At 38.2% G+C, this 23055-nt stretch overlaps 1 protein-coding gene and 1 long non-coding RNA gene across 2 annotated transcripts in view; both read right to left on the bottom strand.

The window, feature by feature from the left end:
- LOC127986959 (CD48 antigen-like) overlaps positions 1-23055 on the bottom strand; it is a 176953-nt gene that overhangs the window by 88320 nt on the left and 65578 nt on the right. The gene's annotated exons all lie outside the window — the stretch shown is intronic.
- Positions 13609-15508, bottom strand: LOC127986982 (uncharacterized). The gene is made up of 2 exons (XR_008161006.1): positions 15074-15508; positions 13609-14307 (listed from the first exon to the last, which is right to left on the bottom strand). It is a non-coding gene; the product is annotated as an uncharacterized LOC127986982 (long non-coding RNA).

Here is a 23055-nt window from a genome sequence, read left to right as displayed (position 1 = left end):
AATAAAAATATAGATCAAATAATTAGTGAATCACAGTCTGGTTTTATAAAAGGTAGGTCAATACATAATAACATCAGATTGGTTTTAGATATTTTAGATTATTGTGAATATATTGAAGATGAAGGCTATATTCTCTTTTTAGATTTTAAAAAGGCATTTGACACAATCGAACATAATTTCATATTTAACTACCTCGAAAAATTTGGTTTTTGCATGAAATTTATTTCTTTCATAAAAATGTTATATAAAGACATCAATAGTTCTATATCCCTTTCATTTGGAACATCCCAGAGATTCAATATTTCGCGAGGAATAAGACAAGGATGTCCCATTTCCCCTTTTCTATTTATCTTGGCAGTAGAAATGCTTGCTATCTTGATAGATAAAAATAGCAACTTTGATCGACTTAGTGTATTTGGAAGACAAATTGGTATAAGTCAATTAGCGGATGATACAGTGATCTTTTTAAAGGACCAATTTCAGATTAATAAAGCCATTCAACTAGTTAATCTATTTTCCAAAGCATCAGGCCTACACTTAAACTTGAACAAGTGTGAGTTACTTGCAATTCATGGCAGCGAATTAGACTCTTTATGTAACATACCCATAAAAACATGTGTAAAATATTTGGGGATAACTATTACTAGAGATAGTAATCAAAGTGTCCAAGAAAATTTTGTTAAAAATCTTTCAAAAGCAAAAGCAATTCTCAATAACTGACTACAAAGAGATATCTCAATATTTGGAAGAGTCTTATTGACTAAAATGGAATTACTCTCCAGGTTCGTTTATCCAGCCTCCTCCTTAGCTATCCCGCCTCATTTACTGAAAGAATGTAATATTGCTTTGTTTAACTTTATCTGGAAAAATAAGCATCACTATATCAATAACAAAAATGACAATAACAAAAATGATTAAGTTCACAATTATGAAGAAGGGGGATTAAATGTTATTGATTTAGAAATAATGAATAGTGTTTTGAAAACTCAGTGGTTAAGATCATTTCTTTGTAATTCAAACTGCTTATGGTTCATCGTATCTTCTTCAATATTTGGGAAAGTAGGTGGCTTGGAATTTTTTATTAGATGTGACTTTAATATATCCAAATTACCTCTTAAATTGTCTGCATTCCACCAACAAGTTCTCCTATGTTGGAAATTAGCATTTTCTCACAATTTTAGTCCACACAAAACTTTATTTTATGAAAACTGGTTTCAATATAATATTCTTTCCCTATTGGACATGACAGACAGTTATGGAAATGTTCTCAATTACAAGGATTTCTGTTTAAAACATGGATTTGCATGTCATCCTAAAGAGTTTTACAGTGTTGTAAATGCCATACCAAAAAACATGGTATTATTAGTAAAAGGGATTCTTTCACATTACTCTGTAACATTCTCTCTCCCATCTCCTTGTCTGGGTGAATTGTTTATTAGAGATCATAAATGTAATAACAAATTAGAAATGTCTTCATTAATAAACTTCATCCAAATAGAATAAAACGATATTATGTTTTCAAAGAATTTAACCCTAAAGAGGTGAAGGAAATGAGAATGAATTATCTTACCTTTCCAAGTCTCCCTAAAGTGAAAGAGCTTCATTTTAAAATAATAAATGATATATACCCGTCTAAGGAACTTATCAAATCAAAATTTGATATTGGAGAAAACTCTTGTCAATTCTGTGATAGTGATATTGAAACCACTGAACATATTTTTTTTAATTGTAATTACTCAAAGTTGTTTTGGGCTCAATTGTGCAGTAAAATGTCATGTGTAATTACATGGATAAATCCCCTTGAATACAAACAAATTAAGTTTGGAGTACTTAAGAAAGATTACTCACAACATTACTTGATTAACAACCTTTTTGATGTTGCTAAATATTTCATTCATAAATGCAGATTTCTGAAAACCCCTCCATCCTTTCCTCACTTTTCTAATGAACTCAAACTTTTTGCTGCTTCTCTTGATGCTCTCTCAAATGAAAAAGCTACTGCAGTTGCCAGCTTCTTCAGTGAACTAAGTGCTCAATAACTACTTGCTACCCCTTGTAAGAAATCAGTTATCTATGATTGCTCTTTTATGTTATTTATTTATTTATTTATTTTTATTTAATTAAAAAAAAAATTTTTTTGTAACTTATTTATTTTTTTTATTCCTTTTTGTTATTCGTGATTGTGCATTTAATGTATTACATCACTATTACATATTGTATTTGCAACTATGTCTGCCTCGAAGAATTGTTAATATTGTTTATTCTGTACCTGTTTTGTATGTACATTTGTTTGCTAATAAAAAAAAAAACTAACGAGCCGCCATCTTGGAAGAAATTACGTAGATATATGTAGTATATGTCCCTTATGCCATTTCTTATAAACAATAACAAAACAATTATTGATGAATAGAATTTGTCTCAATTGTTAAGAACAGGTTCTTTCTGTGCCCATTTTTACCAATAGGGTTGTAAATAATACACAATTTTGCTCAAAAACATACAGTATGTATGCTGTTAGTGCTCTTTACCTAACAAAATAAGACAAAAGTATGCCAAACATTGTTGCTGTCAAATTATTATTTAAAATGACTTGTCTAACAGGGTAAAAAGGAGCATAACAGGGTGAAAAAAAAAGTATAACAGTAGAACCAGTTTTAACAGGTTCTAATGGTGGACAAGCTTTCATCCATTGTCCTACATGTTTTCCCATCTGTAATGTGTGGAACTTCACCTATATAATATTGTTTAAAAACAATTAAAAAAATTTTTTTAATTAATAATTCAGTTTTTTCCTTTGGAGGAGGGACACAAAAAATAGCTATGTCGTTCCTTATCACAATCAATCATGGTGGCAAAACAATTATCTGTTCAGATGGCTAGAGATTTGTTTGGATTAACTAAATTAACAAACAAACTGTCAGGGATCAGGCAGACCCGGTTCCAACCAATCACCAACGCTCACTCTCTCCCGAATACTAATCACCAGCACCTGATCTCCATTACCCCTGCACTATAAAACACCTCTGGAAACCCCAATGCATTGTCAAGCCTCCAACAGGGATCGACCTTGTGAACTTGTCTCCGATTCACCTCGTCTTCACGAAGACTCCAGCCATAAAGTATACTCGCATTTGAGAAAGTAACCTGGGTGTATTTGTTCTCCTGTCTCCAGAACACTCCAGGCACATTCCATGATCTGAACTCCCCTACGTGCCTTGAAATCTCCCGAGTGCCTAAGTGATCCTTCGACTATTTAACTCCCACTACAAGAGAAGAGACAAGGATTGGAATCTTGTATTGTGTGGCTTTGACATCTCGATATATAAGCATACTTACCTGGCTTTAACAGAAGCATACTTACCTGGCTTTCATGGACACGAACTCCAGAAAACCCCGCACCCAGTTTGCACTTCCTTCCCTCACACTATTCCCTTTAAAATAAAGACTTTGTTGAATCCACTTACCTCTGCCTCCGAGTACTAACCTGACAGAAGGCTTGACCAACACCGATGGATTCAACACCTGAGGATGGCACTTCCGTAAACCGTAACCCTGATTCCACACTGGTGTTCATCTCGAACACGATCACTTGACCAGCGCCCTTCTCAGACAGGGAGGAGGACTGCAACGGGTTCTTATTACAATGCTCTCTCGCGCTAGAACAACATGCACATCAATATCCCATGGATCGTTCAAAAATATATTTTGTGATTCAGAGATTGGGATAGATCCCAATCATGCTATCACGACACACCTGCTCCAGTTCCTTTTCCCCAGCACCTCACACCTGTGAAAATCGACCCTGGGATTGCGCTATAGACCTCATACCTGGAGAGCCCATTCCTAAGGGTAAGATATACTCTCTGTCCCTTCTAGAACAAGCTGCAATGTGTATGTTGAAGAAACCTTGAAACAGGGATATATTAGGCCATCTAGCTCACCAGCGGCAGCAAGGTTTTTCTCTGTCCCTAAGAAGGATGGTGGTTTACGACCCTGCATTGATTAACCCCTTTACGTGCGAACATCGCTGACGGCCCCAGTTTATTATTGTTTCACTTTCACAGCACATTAAACATCACTGTCTTACTTCATCTGGACAAACTATGCATCAATTGAAAGTTTAAAGACTCTAGCTTCGATATTTGACCAATATTTTGATAAAACATTGTTGCAGTGACAGATATTTAGTGATTTATGTCAGGAGTGCAAAATAATAAATCCGTATAATGCCACATTTTGAACAGAAATTCACCTCTCAGTCATATTCAGTCACGTCAAAAGCGGTTTATTTGTGTTCACATAGACTCACTGAACAGCGTCAATAAGGATTTATAGACCAAAGATGCATATCTGCGGAGATATATGGATATATTTACTGATGTTTACTTCATATTTCTTCAGACAGAATCGTCATTTCTATTCATTTTCCACGGATTTACGCGATCAGATGATAAACAGCCTCTCCCAGCGATCTGTGTGTGCGTGCAGTAGTCACAGCTCGTGCGGTGTGTGACTCAGACTCTGATTGGGCCTTCCCAAAAGTCAATCTGAGAGTGTAATATCTGGACACCGCCCCATCGTGTCACATGCTTCCTGCACACTTCCTGGTATTTATCTGGCCAAAACAACACTGAAACACCTCTGTACACACAAAATATCCGAACAATAAACCCGCGATTACGATAGTAAAGCTTGGTATGGGAATTTCTTGAGATCTGGGGCATTTTTATAAAAAAAATCGAAAATGTACATCGGAAATGCTAACTTGTGCAGCGATGAAAAAGGCTACAAATAACATATTTTTACAACAGTAAACGACCAAATTCCACCCCTGATCGCTAAAGGAAGTTATTATAAACACTCGATCGGGGTTTAAAGTGAGTTTTTAGTAAAAGTGTACTAATAATTTCATAAATTGTCAGATGTAGCTTGATGCTAACGTTAGCACCAATGCTACTAATAGCAGGTGCTTTTCTTCTTCATCATGCATTTTTGTCTCAATAATTCACGTAAGGTCGTAAAAAAATGTTCTGTTGTATTTTTATAGTAAGACTTTTGATAAATAAGGGCTAAATGCAAACAGAGACTGAAGTGAGATTGCTGCTTTGTTGCTTTGTAAAGCCTGAAAAACCACAATCAAGGCTGATAAAGGTGGAATAAAAACAAAAGAATAATGATAAAAGAATAATGCGGATAATGTGTCATACCTGGCGGAGGTGTGAAAGACTCGTTTGGTGAGAACAATGGAATAACAGATAGGGATTAATCGGGCAGTTTTCACAGCCAAACAAACACAAAATACACAGGAGAGTTTACATGTGAGATCTCACAGAGATGACAAGGGCCATAAATCAATCTGATTAGCCTTCTCTAAAAACAGACATGACATGGCCTTAGAAAATATTTCATAAAATTCACCGTTTTACAGATTCGATTATGAAATTTTTTATGAAGGTTTGGAAGACTTGTGGCCTTAGCTACACTGTGTTTTCAAACTCATTTCCTACATCAACATTTTTTTAAATACATTTAAAACATATGTTTTTTATATTTTTATTTTTGTTTTTATGTTTGAGCTTATATATCTCTATTATCATAACAGTCTGAGTGATTCTGATTCCTGAACAGTAAACTTTAAAGTGTCAGCTTTGTGAACAAATGTTGAATATGTATCTAGTCAGAAAGAATCATGAGCAGAAACCTTTTTATTTTGGGTATGTAATTTCGGTCTCCATGCCAAAAAAGGGGGGTTACTAGTAAGGGGTTAACGGGCATTAAATTAGATCACAGTCAAATTTAGTTATCCCCAACCGTTAATTCCATTATCCCTAGAACAACTAAACCGATTCGCCCTCGTATACATCAACGACATACTCATCTACTACCGGAATGAAGAGGAACACCAGCAGCATGTAATCCAGGTACTCCAGCAGCTTAGAAAATTCTCCCTGTTTGTGAAGTTGGAAAAATGTCTCTTTCACCAGACCTCCATAGAATTCCTCGGTTACCAGATCAGCTCAAGAGGGGTTAAGATGGATGACCATAAAACCAAAGCCATCACTTCCTGGCCTACACCCAAGTCTGTAAAAGAACCCCAGAGATTCTTAGGCTTCGCAAATTTCTACAGACGGTTCATAGATCGCTACAGCATCATCACTTCTCCATTAACATCTCTCCTTAAAGGTAAACCCAACTCCAGTGGACCCCGCAAGCAGAACAGGCCTTCCAAGAATGAAAAACCGCCTTCACAAGAGCTCCCTTGCTACAACACCCAGAACCAGAGAAAAAGTTCATCGTCGAAGTGGATGTCTCCACCATGAGCGTAGGAGCCATTTTATCCCAGTATTCTGAGCAAACTCGGAAACCAATGCCCTGTGCATTCTTTTCTAGAAAGTTATCCGCTGCAGAAAGAAACTACAATATCGGCAACCGGGAATTACTGACGATGAAACTGGCCCTCGATGAATGGAGGCACTGGTTAGAGGGAGCCCGGCTGCCTTTCCTTGTACTTATGGATCATAAGAACTTTATCTCAAGGAAGATCATAAGAACAGTATCTCAAGGAAGCCAAAAGACTTAACCAAACTCTTTGTAAACCCAATTCAATGGGATCTTGACGAAGTACTCCGTGAACAAGCCCAGATATCCTGGAATTCATCAACGGGTGCGCACTATGCGCAATAACCAAGGTACCTTGACAACTACCTACTGCAAAGCTCCTACCCTTACCCATTCCTCAATGCCATTGGTCCCATATTGGAGTGGAATTTGTTACAGACCTCCCAGCTTCTGAAGGTAACACCTGTATCTTGGTAGCTATAGATAGATTATCCAAGGCTTGCAATCTCATCCCATTAAAATGTCTCCCCACAGATTTTGAAACCTGAGGACATTGTTTCTGACGGGGACCTCAATTTATCTCAAGGGTCTGCAAGTCTTTCCTTGCCATGCTTAATGTCACCATTAGACTAACATCCGGATACCATCCACAAGCGAACGGACAAACTGAGAGGAAAATCCAGGACATCAGCCATTTTCTAATAACCTTCTGCCACAGAAACCAGAACCTATGGAGCAGGTATATAGTCTGGGCCGAATATGCTCAAAACTCCCCTAGACAAACATCAACTAATCTCACCCCTTTCCAATGTACCCTTGGTTACCAACCTCCTCTGTTCCCTTGGTCGGGAGAACCCTCCAACATGCTGGCCATTAATGACTAGTTCCGCGACAGCGAGAGAGTGTGGAAACAAGCCCATCATCACCTGCAACAAGTGGTCAATTGCCAACAATGTTTTGCAGACACCCACCTGAAAGAGAACCCTGTATATGAGCCCGGCCAACTAGTATGGCTCTTCACCTGAGACATCAGACTACAACAGCCCTGTAAAAAAACTAAGCCCAAAATACATCGTACCATTCCCCATAGATCAACAAATCAACCCGGTCACCTATCGACTCCAGTTTCCTGCACAGTACCGCATCCACACTACATTTCACGTCTCCTTGTTAAAACCCCATCACTTACCTGTTTCTGATCCCTCTGTAGACCCGGTCCCTGATGACGAACCCCCATTACCACCCATTGATGCAGAGCCTATCTACACGGTTAAGGAAGTCCTAGACTCCCGGAGTCGTGGAGGGCAGTTAGAATATCTAATAGACTGGGAAGATTACGGACCAGAAGAGAGTTGTTGGGTGCCTTGCCAAGACATCTTTGATCCAAGTCTAGTTACTGAGATTCATGCCCAGCATCCTGAGAAACCCACTCCACTACCTGGAGGCAGACCCCCATGACGCCAGAGATTGAGGCCCGCTGGCACGGACCTTGGAAGGGGGGGGGGGTAGTGTCAGGGATCGGGCAGACCCGGTTCCAACCAATCACCAGCGCTCACTCTCTCCCGAATATTAATCACCAGCACCTGATCTCCATTACCCCTGCACTATAAAACACCTCCGGAAACCCCAATGCATTGTCAAGCCTCCAACAGGGATCGACCTAGTGAACTTGTCTCCGATTCACCTCGTCTTCACGAAGACTCCAGCAGTAAAGTATACTCGCATTTGAGAAAGTAACCTGTTTGTATTTGTTCTCCTGTCTCCAGAACACTCCAGGCATATTCCATGATCTGAACTCCCCTATGTGCCTTGATATCTCCTGAGTGCCTAAGTGATCCTTCCACTATTGAACTCCCACTACTAGAGAAGAGACAAGGATTGGAATCTAGTATTGTGTGGCTTTGACATCTTGATATATAAGCATACACACCTGGCTTTCACAGAAGCATACTTACCTGGCTTTCATGGACACAAACTCTGAAAAACCCTGCACCGAGAGATGCACTTCCTTCCCTCTCACTATTCCTTTTAAAATAAAGACCGTGTTGAATCCACTTACCTCTACCTCCAAGTACTAACCTGACACAAACACAGTGATGCCATTTTTTAATTTTTTTATTTTATTATGATGACAATTATGATTGAAAAAATGGATGCTGCGTTAAATGTATTAAATATTGTAATATTTCGATGCTCAGCCTAGTGGGAGGTTTTGTTTTTTTACCTCCAAGATCAAGTTCTGTACCAGTGACCTAGGAGCTTAGGGGTTCTGCACAGTATCCTATAATATACATATTATATTATATATATAGATATATATATATAATATACACATATACAGAAATTTGCTATGCTGTACAAATTGTGAATAAAAACAGAATACAATGATGTGGAACCTTCAAATTTCAATATTTTATTCAGAATACAACATAGATGACATATCAAATGTTTAAACTCAAAAAATATAATTTTAAGGGGAAAAATAAGTTGATTTTAAATTTCATGGCATCAACACTTCTCAAAAAAGTTGGGACAAGGCAATGTTTACCACTGTGTGGCATCCCCTCTTTTTTTTAAACAGTCTCTGTCTGGGGACTGAGGAGACAAGCTGCTAAAGTTTAGGAATAGGAATGTTGTCCCATTCTTGTCTAATACAGGCTTCTAGTTTCTCAACTGTCTTAGGTCTTCTTTGTCATCTTCCTCCTTATGATGCGCCAAATGTTTTCTATGGGTGAAAGATCTGGACTGCAGGCTGGTCATTTGAGTACCCGCATCCTTCTTCAACGCAGCTATGATGTTGTAATTGATGCAGTATGTGGTCAGCCATTGTGATGATGGAAAATGCAAGGTCTTCCCTGAAAGAGACAACATCTGGATGGAAGCATATGTTGTTCTAGAACTTGGATATACCTTTCAGCATTGATGGTGCCTTTAAAGTTGTGTAAGCTGCCCATGCCACACACAGTCATGCAACCCCTTACCATCAGAGATGCAGGCTCCTGAATTGAGCGCTGATAATAAGTTGGGTTGTCCTTGTCCTCTTTAGTCCGGATGACATGGCGTCCCAATTTTCCAAAAAGAACATTTTTATTTTATTTTTCAGAACTAATTTTAGATTTTATGGTCATGTGAACAAGGGTGTCAATTCATTTAAAATCTAGATTGTCTGAGAGTTCGAGTTTGCATATTTTGAATCATACTTGCCTCCATTTGGATAGTACACTTGAAGAATTTATAGGAAGCAAAATGGGAGAGAGAATGGGGCAGGACCAGGAAACGACAAGTCAAACAAAATGTAATTGTGCTACATGTCAGAGCCCCACCCGCAGCTACTGGCTCTGACTTTAGTGTTCCATTTAATATGAGCTTAAAAAAAGTTTCATAGGTAAGAAATGGGTTTAATTGGGGCTCTGCCCCTTCAAAGTGAGTAGGACTTAGGGATGGAGTTTGCCCATGGTAAATACACAAAGAATAATAAGTGTAACAAGAAACAAATTTTGCTACAAAAGTCAACAGCAAAACACAATGTTGTTGTTGATGTTGTTTTGTTTCAGTATGACATATAAAATTAGGCAGTGAAACTTATTTGAGCAAGTTTTTTTAACCTGTGTATATTTACAAAGTATTGCTGCTATTCAATGTGAGTGTTGATTCAATATTGATATGACTTTGTGAAATACAAATGAAATATTTTTTCTCTTTCCTTATCTTTCAAACTTGCAGTGCTATGGATTCGCCGTCTATGGAGACAGTTGTTTCGCTTCTAAATGAGGGAATTGTCTCTTTCTGTAACACATGCAAGTCTATCTTGGATGCACAAAATAGTCCAACAACTATACCCAATTATGAACGAATGAAGAGGCATATTAAGCAGGCTGAACAGTGCCTGAAAAAATCAAAGACAATGATTGAAGAAAAACGGAAATATTTAGAACAATGCATAGAGCGACTTATTGAAGAAAAAGCAAATGGTGAACAGCAGGACAAAGAAAAATCCAACCCCTCGGATAAATCTAAAGAAATAGAAAGTTATATAACTAGACGGAACACAGGTACAGGTGTAACAATTGGAGGGGCGGTACTGACAGCAATACCATTTATCGGATGGATTCCTGGTGAGAAATCCTCCCTGATGCTACTTTTCTTTGTATCAATTTCTTAACAAATACAACTGACCAATATTTGGGGCTGATATGATTCTTGCTTTCCACTAGGTATAATAATGCTGGCTGTGGGAACCAGCGAAATTGTCAAAGCTACAAATGCAATAAGTAATGCTGAAAGTGAGAGAGAAAAGGAGATTGAAGAATTGCAGCAGAATCTACAGTTCACAGCTGATATTCAGGAAATGGTCAGGAGAGCTGAGTACCTTCTGACTGTTCTTAGGGGAAAAGTCTATGAAATGGAGAGACAAACTAAAAACTTCATCCTCTGGGCGACTGTGATAGAGGCCATGGAAGATATGATGAAGGCAGCAGAAAAAGTTGCAGAGAATCGACTCGTCTACAGTCAGAATGTATCAGGTCTCATAGAAACTTTGAGGGAGAATGTTGCAGAAATAATGGCTTTGTTGCGCTAAATCGACTGCCACCACTGATCATCATCTAATTAATGCCTTGAAACCACATAACATAAGCAAGTGGGGCAAGAATCTATTACTGACAATGAGACATTAAAATTACTGAACATAAGATATTTCATATAGAAGCAAAAATAAAATAATACTGAAATACTGGCTTTATTGCTCTATCAAAATAATTCTGAACATGACCGCCATCACTGATCATCATCTAATTAACGCCTAAAACCACCTAACATAAGCAAGAGGTGCAGGAAACAATTAATGACAATATGACATTGAAAATACAAAAATTACACATAAAAGCATGACATTATAAAAATGTCATAGTCAATCAACAGTGCATGTTCACCGTAATATTAAAATGTAACAAGTTATCAGAACTTTTAATAATTAACAAATTATGATTCATGCAAATGGCTTGGCAACGTCATTGCAAAGCTGTGAAAGTTTTTCCATGATTTCCATTACAGTTTAAGTTTTCACATAGTGGATTTATTTGATTCATCTACTTTTATGCTGTTTTCTTGTTCGTATTTACAATAATATTGTTACTAGTAAATAACACAAATGTATAACCATAAGAATTCATTACCTCTACTACTGACAATAAATAGCATCACCACCACCAGAAATGACAAGAACTATGAATGAATAAGTTGATGATTATTTCAAGTAAATATTCATTTTCAACATGCATTCAAAGGTGATGCTTTAACATGGAGTCACTCAAAGTTTGTCAATTACTACAAATTTACCTCCCTATATTTATTCTTTGGAGTTTAGAACATCAAAGTGTTTTTTTTAATGCTGTTCACCCATGCCATTGTTACAATTAATTAATTTCAAATCTGTACAAGGAATAAAATAAAGCTATTGGTAGTAGGAATAACAGACTTGGAAAAGACAATGCCTCTTTAGGTTTGGATCATAATTTAGAAAATGTGAAAACACTGATAAATGGCCTAGGTAACATTCAGTATGTTTGCAAAGCAATGTACGCATGTAGAAATGCAGTGAGTTTGCTTAATAACACAATATTTAATCAGTTGTATGTACCCTATACTTGTATATCTATAATATATTTGCTAAACTATGCAGAAACATTTTGAAAAAAACAACAACAACAACAAAAAAACAACAACTCAGAATTCATCAGTGTAAACAATTCTCCAAGTGCATGTTTTCTGTCAAGCAAAACCTACAACACTATTTTTTGCATGTTCAGTGTGCAGTAAAGTGAACAGGAGTTTGTCATAATACTCAGTAAACAATAATAAACAGTGTTAACGTTGAACAACTTCAATTTCTTCTTCAATAGTCTCATTATTCAGCACATTTTAGTTCAGTGTGGATTCAATTCAACGATAAAGCATGTGCACAGATGCTGATATAAAGTGTGTACAGTGTGTATATTTAATACATATTTATTCTATTAACAAAAATGCTTGTTTTATTTCACATACACTACCGACTCCACATACACTATTGTTAAAATCAAGGACAGGTTTTACGGGATGTTGATTGTGATGTAAGTGAGATATGGGGAAGAGCATTACACATTGTAAACTTTAACATCATAACCTATTTTCAGTGCTTGCTTTACAACGAACATTCACCCTTTTTATAGGTAGATTAGCAATTAAGGACAATGTGATAAACCCCCATGTCGTTCCACACCCATAAAAACTTATCTCATAAGCTCATCTTCTGAACCCAATTTAAGATATTTTGGATGAAAACCGGGAGGCTTGTGACAATCCCATAGACTGCCAAATAAATAACAGTGTCAAGGTCCAGGAAAGTATGAAAAGCATCATCCAAAAAGTCAGTGGTTCAACTGTAACATTATGAAGCGATGAGAATACTTTTTGTGCATAAAGAAAACAACTTTATTCAACAATTCCTCTCCTCTGTGTCGCTCCAAATCAGCGTAGCGCCAGTTTTCTTTCAAACTTAAGTGTAAATACACATATAAAAAAACATATCCTTGTTTCGCGGTTGATACAGAAGAGAACATTTTCATTTTGGGGAGGAGTAACCCTTTAAAGAGTTGTTGTTTTTTTTGAGGGGGAGATGGTTCTAACATTTTTGACATTTCTGTCTGTATCTTGGAGTTGTTTTAAACCAGTGCATTTGAAATGTGATTCAAACTAGTTACAGGTGTCTGCTATTAAATAGCTTAGACGATAAATGGATTAGTTTCAAACACGAGGAGTGAAATGTTACAATTCACCACATATTCTGGGTTGGCTGCAACATACCCTGGGGTCAGATGTAACATTATGAGATCCACTTAAATGAGATGTTACTTTATTACCTCAAAATTAATTTCTCTTCTAAAACCTGCTGTGTCTGCCACAGGGCTCTATTTCCTCACATGGAATGAGATCTAAACTGAACATGTATGTTTCACAGGGTTGCCAGGCAAAGGAGTTCAAAGGAGAACGCGGGAGACAGATATACAACACTGTCTTTTAACCCTTTAGAACCTAAGGCTAAAATTGGCCGTTTTCACTCATTTTGGTTTATTGAGTATAAAATTATAACATAATGTGGTATCTTCAAGTGTAAGGTGTCATTTTTTTCAGAAAAAAATAGGCTTTCAGGAAATTACAGTTATTGTACATTATTTAGTGTAATGAGTTAGTAAATAGAATTAAAATAGACAAAAAAATTAAAAACGGGAAGAAATTGTACTGGTTTTTATTTAGAAAAAATCTGAAAACTCATGATCGAAAGAATCTAATGCCTCAATCTTGAAAAAGGAACTATAATACATATATACAAGTATTTTTGAGACACTGGATTGCACGGTTTTCACTCAGGAGCCATTTGTGGTACTCCAGTTCTCCAGGCGTTTTTGGATCCTTCAATCCAGTCATTTAAATGTGGGGCTCTCTGAAGCAGTTCCTGTCTACAGGACTGCAAGCATAGTCCCACATCACATTCCTGGCATGTCCATGGGGTGCTCCTTTTGCATCGTATGCAACTTTGTGAAAGGTCTTGAGTATCACTCACAGGAACAGGCAGATGATCGCATCTCTCTCTCAGCCGGCCATCCAGGGGAACATCTGTGAGCGGAGCAGCTAGCAGCTCCTGAAAGTTTTGCCGTGTCATGAGCTTATCATGGTGGATGGCACACAGCTCTTTGTGTAAAATGAAGCTGTTGGTCACTGCAATATCTAGGAAATGCTGGAAAATGGTCACATACGACTTGTTTTATGGGGCACCGACTTTGTTCTGAGCATCTTGTTGGAGGTGTCAAGTCCCCCCATGTACTTATTATACAGCTACAGCTGCGACCACGGCCCCGGCCCCTCTGAGATGGTGTTGTGTTCGATGTAGATGGCCCATTTGCTTCTTCGTAGATAACTGGAGAAGCCACACTAAAAAAAGAAGCAACATGTGTTACAAACTCACTATATATGTACATAAAAATACTTTTTTATTATGAAGCAATTTATTAGTAAGAAAATTTGTAAAAAAAATAAAAATAAATATATAATAAATAACTATAATAATACAATAAAATAATAAAAATAAACCCTGCAGTTACTTACACACATTTGCATACACACAATCACACATACATACATGCACCTACTCACACACACATATACAGATATAGACATAAATGTATGCATGCACAGTCACGCATGCACGTACGTACACACACATCATAGACTGTATAAGACACACACATGCACACATACACAAACAGATACATGTGCACACAGATACACACAAACAGATATACACATAAACAAACACACAGATATACAAATGCACACATTAGCAGTAGCACACACAAACGTATGCACACATGCATGCACACAAACATACATATACACATGCACGCACACATTCGCATACACACACACGCACCTTTACTTACACACACACACACACACACACACACACACACACGCACGCACACATACTTGCACACACACACACAGATATGTCCATGCACTTACATACACACAGAAAATTATGTATGCATGCACACGCACCCATAGACATAACGCTAACGGTACATGAGCAAATATGAACGCATGCATGCACATGCGCGCTTACAAATGTTTGCAACGCACATTTTATTCATTTCTCATCGATTAATCAGCAAGAAACAAATAAATAAGCTTCACTTACCAATCCACGACTGGATCAAAGCCAGCAGCATACGCCTCAACATCTGAATACAGACTCCGGGTCCGATGAATCATGTTCAGCCTCTTCCCAGGTGTCATCAGAGATCAAATCAATCGCCTCCTCTCATGTAAAACCTTTTTTCGCCATGTTTTTTGTTCGTTTTTGTTTATATTTCACACTGTCAAACTTTCAAACCTGCTGCGCTCTGTATCTCCCGCTTCAACTCCGCCCTTCCCCCTCTCCCCGAAAGCTGCTGTGATTTGCTGCTGGAAAGCATGCAGTTATCGTATTAAGCTGTATATTGTCTTAAAGCGCAAGATGTCTTCTATCAGACGCAATTTGATTTTTTTTCATAGTGCAAACGGTTGCTGAGTTATGAAAACATTAATACCGCATGGTAAATTGTGTCGGCGCCGACACGTTCGGTTTTAAAGGGTTAATGAATCCACTCGGGAAAAATGTAAAAATCAACCTCTTTCAACAACATAGACATGACAAAGAAACTTAGGAAAGGCAGGGCTATTTATACTGAACCAAACAATCAACTATTGAGATAATACATGAACACAGGTAGAAACTAATTAACTAATCGAGCAACATACGGAAAACTAGGACACAGCAGTGTATTAACATATTAACATATCTATCTATACATTTATTTTTCTTAACATGTGAATAAAAAAAAATAATAATTTTGTTATTTGTTCATAAATTTTACTTGGAGAATAAACCAGCCACACAAGCACTCATGCAACCCTATACCATCAGAGATGCAGGCTTCTGAACTGAGCGCTGATAACAACTTGGGTTGTCCTTGTCCTCTCTAGTCGGGATGACATGGCGTCCCAGTTTTCCAAAAAGAACTTCATATTTTGATTTGTCTGACCACAGAACAGTTTTCCACTTTGCCACAGTCCACAGTCCATAAATGAGCCTTTGCCCCTGAGAAAACTCCTGCGCTTCTGGATCATGTTTAGATATATTACTCACAATTTCTACAATGTCCCAACTTTTTTGTAATCGGGTTTGTACTGACAATATGTTCCAACATGCTCTGACCTGTAATAAGGTGAGCTGTACAATAATACAGTCTGAATGATCATCATCTGAAAGACACCTCTGAATACTCTGTCTGATAATGTCCATTAGTCAAGAAAACAAACAAGCATCAGGAAAATACAGTAAAAATACTACATATGCTTTTAGCATAACTATATGGAAAAAACAACAACAATGTAATACCATTAGCACATGGATAAATGGACTGAAATGCTTCAAGATCATGTAAGTACATGCACAGAGACACAGAAGAACTGAACTGATGCCAAAATTCATAGTCAATGCACTTAAAACTATCAAGAGATCACGAGGGTGATCATTCGAGATCTTAAGTTCTTTAAACAAGAAAAAATACAATGTACAGTTTTTTTTTTTTTTTTTGTGTGTGTGGGTGTGCATCTTACCGAATCTTGAGCTCTGTTTGTAGTAGTTATTGCATCAGTACTCCACCTCTTCCACAGTAGTCCGAGCTGTTAGGTTATGATATATTTTCAAAGTAAAATAAATAAAAATGGTTGGGACATTTGAATACTAAAACTGCTTAAAAAGCATTATTTTTTTCTCTTTTCTATGTAACTTACTTTCTTTTGTTTTCTTGTGTTGATTGTTTGTGTCTCCCTCAGTTTTATAATGTAGACTCATTTTCAGTTAGTTGAATGAATTTTACAGTTTTTCTTGATTGCTTAAACACATTTCTTGAAACTATGCCTCATATTTTCAAAACAGAAAACACAAATGCATAACATCTTCCCCAAACATCCTATTTTCATGTCGAAATCAAGCTCTACACTCAAAACCATTCACTTTTGGTGAAAAACCAAACTTTGCCCTGAGGCATCACACACAAGCCCTCAAACACACACACACATTACAAAATAGTCTTACACACTGGTGAGATCAAGCACTTAAACAAATGCTCAATGTCATTTTTTTTATCAGTGCACAGTACAATATTTTGAAATATTATTTTCTTGTATCTTGTTCTTCTTGTGTCTCACTTTTTCTTGGCTTTGTCTACCCCTGATATGGACAGACTTTTTTGTAATCTCATTGTATAACGTTATGTGTCCTGCAAAACAAAATTATTTTTTTAAAAACCCTTAAAGAAATGCTGTGCTTATTGATGTTAGGGATACAGTCAGCATATATCCAGAGACAATTTTTATAACGTTACCATCTGTATTTACACAATGCACACATACAACGCATATCAAATCTGTCGCCTTATCAAACAGTAACATATTTTGGTGGACAAAAATAACTTAACTTTAAAGTAAACTATAAGTACACATGCCACATTTATGTGCCTTCTCTTGGGTGCAAAAACAGAGTGGGATGTGGGCAATCCTTTTTCGCCTTACCAAAGGAGAATAAGAGGTAATGTCTTAAATATTTTAACTATTAAAGTTAGTTGTCACCAATTCTTCTCCACTGTCGCAAAACATCAACTGTGCGGATGCGTCAGTGGAACCAGACGATAGGCTTAAATGGTTCCCGGCTTGACTGTTAAAAGCAGATGACTGGCTTCCAGCGTGAGGAGCGGGACATGTGCATACAACGGTCATCTTTGCCGTTACGGGTTTTCTTTATATAGTTGTATTGAGGATTGAGGAAGTGGCATGTGCTTATAAATTGTCTCTGTGTCTAATCAGGCTTCTTCCATTCCATCATCTCTGTGTCCTACGAAAAAAGAAGTACTGATTACTGTAACACATCATTTTTTCAAAAAAAGGAAGAAACCAAAGAAACTATTTTTATGCAAGGCTCTTAATAATCTTAATGCAAATGGAAAACAAGATTATTCTGAGTCTCTATTACTAAGTGTAAATCTACTGTAGCTCCACCCTCCATCGACACATAAGATTAAATACAACACATGTGAATAACGGTTCAGTTGTGTAGGCAGTAATGTTTTGGGCACGGTAAACTAGCTTGTAACGCGATTGATTGGGTTAGAGTCCGGATTTTGCCGAGCTAGTTCTTCTCACTTTTCCCATCACATGTCACATTAGAATTTATTTTCAATAAAAATGAACAAAATGTTCTAAAAGTGGAAGTATAGTGCCTAACGAGTGTTTAATAATGATGCAACTACTTATAATTGTAATAAATATAATAATTTACGCTCTGTTATTATTGCATCCTGTTAATGGATAACAATGCTGAGGTGCAAATAGTCTGTTGCAAAGAACTGCTACTTTTACATGGTAAATAGAATATATCACAATTTTCACTGTATATTGTTTCTGTAAATAGCATATAGAGCTACTTGCACTTAGCCTACTGTAAATAGGAAAGTATGTTAATTCCCCTTAGTGTAAATAGCCACTGTCGTATTTGTCTTACTCTATTTGCAGATCATTTGTAAAATAAGAAAAATGCACTTAAAAAATTATTATTAATATTATTATTATTTATTTTTTATTTTTCTCATGAGATACCATAAAATTATTAACTATTAGTTCATTAATCTAACGTTCTGCTAGTTCTGCTGGACCTGTTGCCATGGTGAATCGTAATATCGGCGCTCTATTGGTAATGGATTTTTATAGTTGTGGTGCATGCACTTAATTCAGAGTCAGTCAATTTAGAGTTGATTAAACCAACTCATTTCAGCTGTTCTGTAACCGAAAACTCAGAGTTTCTCATTTCAGGGTAAGTCAACTCAGAGTTCAAGTTTAAACTCAGAGTTGGTTGAACCTCCTTAGTGAAACAGGCCCTTGAAGCTCACAGCGATCAGTTATTTTGTATTGTATTAATTTTGTATTGTAAATATACTGACTTTTAGTTAACACTGTATTTTTTTTTAAATATTGCAAATAAAGAAAAAATAAACATTGTTGTAACCCACAAGGTTGCTGATAACATTCATAACAGAGATTCAAAACCAAACACAAACCAAAATTAACCCAAAACAACTAATTCTGAAAGGTTTTGTGCACCTTGGCATCAAATGGAACATGTTGTAAATTATTTAATTCATATGTTGTTAGATTAGAAAACATTGGCCACTTTCTATTCTGTTTTACTGAGCTCTTCCAGATCCGAAGTCATAAACTACAGCAGCAATTGCAGCCACGCCCACCAGAGCAGAGATGACCAATCGGATCACAGCTTCAGTGGAACCACAACAATGACCAGAGTCTGAGGAAAGAAACAGAAGAACACGGAGACATTAGTGTTCATTTTAACCCTTTCAGGTCTGTAAAGAGCACTAACTTTACCACTGACGTACCTGGACACATATGACAGAGTTGAGTGATGTCCAGATGTGTGGTCCGGTTTCTGATGGGATTGTTGATCACACAGCTGTAGCTGTTGTTCTCCTGATATTCCACCTCCAGAGGTAGAGAGAGACTGATGCTGAGATCAGACACACTGATGCTGGACAATAAAATGTTTCCTTTGTACCAGGAGAGAGTCACAGCACTCACATTCACAACTGAACACAGCAGTGAACATCTGGACACTGATGATGATGATGAACAGTTTGAAGAGTTACTGGTGATGACGGGAACAGGTAGACAAGCTGGAAAACATGTAAAGAGCAATAAATTCACCTCATTTGTGGTCATTTGTAACCTGAATGTTTTAAGGCTTCCTGTGTCATCCACTTTCAGTTATTTTTAGTGATACAAAGCAAACTCATTATTTGGCTTAATATCACAAACTAGTATTTTTTATCATTTTATTTTAAACTATTGTCATACAGAAAAACCCACTTGTTTGTGGTAAATAGTTTCACCTAGCGCCTAATTAAAGTCTTGAACATTCAACTTAAATAGCATGGTTCCAAGATGCCGGTGTGACAGCAGCTCGCAGTGGCCGCTCTAGATCCAAAAGGTGCTATTTCTCTGATACTGTGACCGTTCTATGGACAGCGGTACAACCAATGTTCATACTGTATATATCATCGATAGACCCTGCTCAAAACACAAAATGGTGCACGGACTCTGTAATGGTCTCTAGATACTGCTCATCACTGTGGAGTTTGTGGCTGTTAAATGTAGACCTTTTTTATTTACCATGGGAATTTACCACAGAGTTTGTAGTCGGAGTGTAGATTCCTCCTAGCGCTAGCGCCAGTGCTAAATCTAACGAGGCACTCTGAGAATTGTATGGTGCTATCAGTGAACTACAATACACACACTGACGGACTATTTATTGTCGTGGGAGATTTTAATCATGTGAAGCTTAAGACAGTACAGACGTACAGAAAGATTCCAGCGTACAGACCGCTTGTCAGACGTGACAGACCGGTTCTGAAACAGATTAGAACCTGGCCGGCAGGAGCCATTACTGCTCTCCAGTACTACTTTGAACAGACTGAGTGGAGCATATTCAGAGAGGCTGCAACAACTTGCAACTCAATCAACGTGAAGGAATTTACGTCATCGGTGACCAGCTTCATCAGTAAATGCATTGATGACGTCACAAACTCCAAGACAATCACTACATATGCCAACCAGAAGCTGTGGATGACTGTGAATGTGCGTGCACTGCTGAAGTCCCGTGACTCCGCCTTCAGAACAGGTTGATAGGGCCTCACTAAGAGAAGTAAGGGCCAATCTGTCTCAGGCAATCAGTGAAGCAAAGCACGCATACTCCCAGAGAATCCACAACCAATTCAGGGACAGCAACGACTCTCGGCGTATGTGGCAAGGCATCCAAACCATCACCAACTACAGGCCATCACCACCTACCTGTAGCAATGATGCCTCCCTCCCAGATGCACTGAATGACTTCTACGAACGTTTTGAGGCACAGAATTACGCCGTTGCGCGGAAGTTCATCCCCCCTCCTGATGATCACAAACTGTGTTTCTCCAGAGATGATGTGAGGTAGACATTGAGCAGATTTAAGCCATGAAATCTGCGAGACCAGACAACATTCCAGGCAAAGTGCTCATAGGATGTGCAGACCAGCTGGCTGATGTCTTCACTTGATATCTGATATCAATTTTTGACCATAAACATGCCAAAAACACAACAAACAACAACACATCTACCAATCCCTCCCACTCCGCGGTCTCTTTTTAACGGGGTACAAAATGAACTGAAGTCTACAGAAAAACAGTGAAAGTAATGTTAAAAAACATTTATAAAAAACTATAAAAAATAAGAATTAAAAATAAAGAAATGGGATAAAGTGTTAAAGTGTTCACACTGAGTCCTGGACATTGCTTTGTGCAATATACTTGGAGACCTTGTCAGCAGCTGTTTTGCATATTTTTAGTGTTGAGATTTGAGCTAAGTTCACCCAAGCTGTGGATTTTTCTATCATTATAATGTCCCGAAGTTGAAACAACCACTTGAATATATCCAAGCTATGTGGTGGGAGCCAGTGTTGAGCTATGAGGGTTTTTTTGCAGACGTTAAACCGGCCAGGTAGACAATTTTTTGCAGCTTAGAGGAATCAAACTGAGAGTCATCATTCAGTAATAAAACAGAGGGTGTCACTGGAATCGGATATTCAATTATTTTCGATAAGATACCACATACCTCAGTCCAAAAATGTTTAACCTTTTCACATTCCCATATCATATGGAAAAAGGAACCAAGTTGTTGGTCAGGACATTTATCACAAAAAGGACTGAAGGAGGAGTCAATACGATGTCTTTTGAGTGGGGTCCAATAAGTTCTGTGACAGAAGTTATAGTGAATCAGTTGGTGATTAGGATTCCTAGATGAAGTATAAATGTTCTGCCATACTCTTCTCCAGTGACATCCGGTGACATCCTCCTGTTGTTCACGATCTCTTTCCCATGCACGCTTTATAGTTAGGCGATTTGCTGAAGCCTCTAAGGCCTACCCATACATCCATGAAGTAAAGTGACTAGAAGAGTGCGATTCAAACCAAGCAATGATCAGATGTATAGGAAGTGTTTCCCCCCAGGGCACCCCATAGGCCTTCATGGCCGACCTTAGGCACAGATATAAAAACAAAGAAGAGGGTTCTGGTCCATACCTCTCACACAGTTCTTGAAAGCTTAACAAGCGTTTAGGACCAGCAATATCTTTCAATGTATAAATGCCCTTCTGCATCCAGTCTCTAGAGAAAAATGGTATACCTCCTGAACGGATATTGTTATTATACCAAATAGGTGTATGTCTACTCTCCGATCTCCGCCAAGGTCACGGTTCGGTGTCGGAGTATTCCATCCAGTTCCGCACCCTGGCTGCAGAGTGCCGTTGGAACGAGGAGGCGCAGTGGGACAGATTCCTGCATGGGTTGGTTGACCATATCCAGAGAGAGATATACATGCTGGATCTTCCCACTACTCTCGATGGACTTATCGAATTAGCGCTTCGAGTGGATGCTCGCCTTAGCAAGATGGGCCGTTTCCAACAAGACCTTCCAGTTCGCCGCATGGAGGCTAGACGTCCTGACACGGTCAGTTCCTCTCACGACCCGGAGCCCATGCAGGTGGGGAGAGCTCGGCTTTCCCGGAGGAGGAGGGAACGGCGGAGATCCCTAAGACTTTACTTGTACTGCGGGGGGCGGGCCACTTCGTTCACTCGTGTCCGTTAAAAGACCAAGCCCGATAGTAACAATGAGGCTACTATCGGGTGGGATCTCCACCGGGAAGACCTCATCCTCACCATCATCAGCTACTCTCCTTCCGGTAAGACTAAGGTGGGCAACCAACACTCACGACACCCGGGCTTTACTGGATTCAGGGGCGGAAGGTAATTTTATTGATGTTGAACTGGCTCACCACTTTCACGTTCCTATCACCCCCCTCACACATCAGATTTCTGTCAGTGCTCTCAATGGACAACAATTTCCCAACATTACAGACATCCTCGGACATCCTTGGTTTACACGTCACTATCCCAGAGTTGATTGGGGGCACAGTTCCATCTCCATGTGGAGTGACGATTGTCATAAGTCTTGTCTAGTGTCTGCGTGTTCGTCTGTAC

Source organism: Carassius gibelio, chromosome B22 (assembly GCF_023724105.1).
Source record: "Carassius gibelio isolate Cgi1373 ecotype wild population from Czech Republic chromosome B22, carGib1.2-hapl.c, whole genome shotgun sequence".
Classification (NCBI taxonomy): domain Eukaryota; kingdom Metazoa; phylum Chordata; class Actinopteri; order Cypriniformes; family Cyprinidae; genus Carassius; species Carassius gibelio.
Note: the sequence above shows the minus strand (reverse complement) of the source record. Positions and strands in the feature narration are given on the sequence as shown.